Here is a 4354-nt window from a genome sequence, read left to right on the forward strand (position 1 = left end):
CCACAACCAAATCAGCCACAATTTGATGGAATGGCAGAGAAAGCCAAATGACCTACTCAGCCGACTCTGGGTCATTGTGTAGGGAACTCAGTAAGAGGGGGAACAGTGTCTGTCTGAACTAAAAGGTAGTGGGTGCAAGTCCAACTCCCAACACATGAGCATGTAATTGAGCTGGGCGATCCAAAATAGTACTGAGGGAGTGCTGCACTGCCATGGCTGATGTCTTTCAGACAAGGTTTCAAACCAAATCCAGTCTGCCCTCCAACATGTTCTGTAAAAAAAAACACACCCTGTGCCAATACTGATTCTCCACTGACATCAATAGAGGACCAGAAATCATCTGGACAGTATTTTCTTCGTGGGACCTTGCTGTGGATAGTTTGGCCATCATTGCCAATATTGCAATACTTGACAAATCCTTCATTGGCTGTCAATTTAGTTAAGGTATGAGATAAATGCAAGAAGCAAGAAACAAGAAACAGAAATTGGTTGGAATTCTCAGGAGAGAAATCAGAGTTACGTTTCGGAGACTGAACCCGAATGATTTCTCTCCACGGGTGCTGCCATACCTGCTGAGTCTTCCCAGCAATTTTGGTTTGTGTTTCCGATTTCCAGCATTCACAGTTCTTTCAGTTTTTATATAAATGCAAGACTTTGTTTGTGGGCATCAAAGCATCTTGATGCCCTTTTAAACAGACACATCTTCATGATGGGAACTCCACTGGGGGATACCATTACATCATATGAGCCAGTAGCCTCCAACAATGTGGTGTTCAAACTAACCAGAATCAGTGGGCAAGCTCCTGCCTTAACACTGCTGTGTGAATGTTGCAAAGAACCACCTCACCCCATGCCGGACACACAGGATTTCCCTGCTCAATGATGAACATCCAACATTTCCAGAAAGGGGCTGCTCAGACAGGGGGGGGGGGGGGGGATAGAGGAATGAAGAAGTGACAAGCAATGTTCAAAGGGAAAGTCAGGGTTAACCATTTCCTGAGGGATCTCCCTCCCATTCCTCTTCCACAGTCACCCACTGCTAGTGGCATAAACCCCCAATGACAGCAACCCCACTTTCTGAATCTCATGGACACACACCCCATTGCTGCAGAGGTGACCCTGGGAGGCGCAGGTAGTCAATCACAGAACAATCTCCAAACAGAACCTCTTTTCATCTGAAATCCAAATGACAAGGCCTGGGACTCAGCCCTCCTGCTTCACTCCCTTCACTCTGACCTAGGGATGGCTACAATGGACAGTCACAATGGAAACCCTTGGTTATTCCCTTGTTCCAGTCATCTCTGGAAGTACATGTACTTCCATTCGATGAATTACATTACTTTGCTCTGCCAGCATTATAATCCATTGCCATAACCAACCCCAGGAAAAGCCTGCACCATCTGTGCTGAGGCCTTCGCTCCAAAATTCCCTCACTAAAACTCTCTGCCTCTCAATTTCCTTTTCTGCAACAGTCCTAAAAAATGACCTCTTTAAAAAGATGTCGGTCATCTGTCCAAACACCCTTCACTGGGCTTTTTGGTGTCAAATCCATTCTGGGGGGGGGGGGGGTCACCAGGCCCAAAACCTTTACTCTTCACAGATGTTGCCAGACCTGCTGAGTTTATATTTACGATTTCCAGCATCTGCAGTTTTTTTTCTTGTTTAAATTTGATGTTAAATCTTATTTTCTGACGCTCCTGCAACTGCGCTGGGCTGGCTCACTATGCAAAAGGTACTATATCAATGAAGGTGGTCGCGTTTGTTGACTGCTATCCAGTGTTACAATGAGAAAGGGAGGCTTGCAAATTCTTAAAAACACAGGAACCTTGAGCAGTCAATTCCAGAGTTCTTGATATCATCACCCAAAGCCCCAGATTCAAAAATACATAGGAGAAGAAATTGTTCCTATTGGTGGAAAGTTTCAAAATCTTGGAAAGGGCCAGGAATTCATCAGAATTATCGGGTTGGCCGGAGCTGCTCCCACGGCAACTCTGATTGGGTACATTCCTGGAGGTTTCATCATGTGACCAGATGCCTCACACCTTTTTCCTGACAATTATTCATTGGCTAATGTTTCCTCAGCATCATACCTGGTTGGCTGAACCAACTGGAAAGCAAAGGATCAATCCAATGAATCCCCTCTGGATGACCTCCATTGCAGTATATCTTTCCTTAGACAAAGTGCCCAAAACTGTTCACTGTTTTCCAGCTGAGGTCTGATTAACACGTATAGTTTTGGAAAGACTATTACACTATTATTACACTCCATTCCCCTTGGAAATGAAGACCAACATTCCATGAGCCTTCTCAATTACCCATAGAACATAAATTCTAGGTTTTTAAGATTTATGTGCAAGGACTCCCAAAAATCGGTCTGTGCTCCAGCTTTCTCTCTCTCCATTTCAGGAAGATTCAGCGCCTTTATTCTTTCTGCCAAAATTAAAACAAGTCTCGCATTTTCCCACATTTGATTCCATCTGCCAACCTTTTGCCCACTCACATACATCTGTCTATATCCCCTTTCCGCAGACTGTCAGCCTCACCGCTTGCACTCCCAGCTATACTTATGGTGACAGTATATCTCACTTTCCGCAACCAAGTCATTTATACATTCTATAAAATCGTTAAAAATCCTTCCATTGCTAGCAAACCATGTGTAATTAAAGTGCGAGAGCTGTGTGCTAACAAAGGAATAAAACTATTTGTCACAACTGACCTAGAGGGGGTTAAAAAAGGAAGAGAGCTTGATTGCCCCTCCTCACAACACAATACGATGCAATTCTGTAACACAGTTGGTTGTGCTTACCTCGGTTGTGCTGAAGCAGAACGATAGTAGGATTCACGAAGGTGGTGGATGGGTAGGCCGAAAGCCTGCTAGATGAGGCAAGGCCAGGATGTGACTCCAGACTCGTACAAGGCAATTCTCCTTCACTTACTGTGGACTGCACATCCTTCCAGACAAGAGAACAGTGGCTTATTAATGAGACACTTGCCAGGATCAAACTTACAGACGAATTCAGAGCAACCCATATTCAGCACACTGCGACCACCCACTTCTTTAACCTCCGATCTTTTAACTATAAGAATCTTTGGCCTCTACCCCACCACACCCTGCACCCTGTCTCTTCCCTAAGAAGCAAAACCTAGGCAGGGAATGTCGAGTCTCAATGAGTTCTATGGCTAACGTGGCAAAAGAAATCCATTCGTATATCATAAACCAGCACAGGAGGCCATTCAGCCCACGTATCAGTATTATTTCTTTGAAAGATCTATCCGATCTATCCTTGCTCCATGTCCCTCAAAAGGACCTCTCTGCTAAGCTGAGCAGCCAGCTCCCTTTTGGAAATTTCTACTGAATCCGCTTCCTTTCCGACAGCATGTTCCAGATCACAATTCCTCATTTTCCTCAGCTGGCTTCCAATCGTTTTAATCACATCCCATTAATGAATAAGAAAAAAAAAGCAATGCCTCGGGTCCAATGAAGAGGCCACAGAGCAGAAGGAGATCATGGGGCCTACTAATGAAAGGCCCAGTGGGATCTGTTGGGAGATCTCCTCACAGTTATACTGTCCTAACCAGTTCATCCTCAACATTCACCGACAGAGCAGAGTCTTGATAAGAGTTTCTCCGTGTCTCTTGCCCCTCCATTTGCTCACAAGGCGATGCTAATGCCGAATACAGCCAATTAGCATAATGTCTCCGTGAGTCTCCTGGTCTCCAGAGAAGAATGTGTCTGCTCACCCACACAGCTCCAACACCACCCTGTTTCAATGTGAAACCCATCAAGGATAACATTTTAAAACCAGAGTACACCTCAAATCATTCCATTCCCCTTGACTGGAAGAAAATCAGCTCAGCCATTCGTTACAGGATCTGGCAGCATGTTAAATACTTCTGACTACTTCAGGTGGTTTTGTTAAGCTTTGCCAAGCAGCACACGAATAAAACATCAGCCAAAACGTGCTGGAAATGCTTGCAGTCAGAGTCCCAGTATTGGAGACCAGATGTCTTGCATTCCCTAGATTCCGTTAGGGATGCCCAAGCGTGACTCTTGTCTCCAATGGGTTCGTGCACTCACACTCACTCGGAGCAGGTAAACATGCAGTGTCCATGCAAGTTACAACCAACAAGTCTAGCAAAGTTAATGGAGGGATCTCCAGCTGCATCAAGTAATGCCCAGCGGGCCAGACAGAATGCTAGAGATAGAAAGGAAGAGACAGAAGCTTTCTTCAGAAGATGATGTTAAGATGAGGTGGGGGGTGGGGGGGGGGGGGGATAGGTGAGAATGGCTCACGAACAGATGATTACTGCTGGAAGGAGTCCTCTTTCACTTAGCATTGATAGTCTATGGGGC

General features: G+C 45.3%; 1 pseudogene; it reads right to left on the bottom strand.

The window, feature by feature from the left end:
- Positions 1–2726: 2726 nt before the first annotated feature.
- Positions 2727–4354, bottom strand: part of LOC140473726 (uncharacterized) — a 42453-nt pseudogene continuing 40825 nt past the window's right edge.

Source organism: Chiloscyllium punctatum, unplaced genomic scaffold (genome assembly GCF_047496795.1).
Source record: "Chiloscyllium punctatum isolate Juve2018m unplaced genomic scaffold, sChiPun1.3 scaffold_697, whole genome shotgun sequence".
Classification (NCBI taxonomy): domain Eukaryota; kingdom Metazoa; phylum Chordata; class Chondrichthyes; order Orectolobiformes; family Hemiscylliidae; genus Chiloscyllium; species Chiloscyllium punctatum.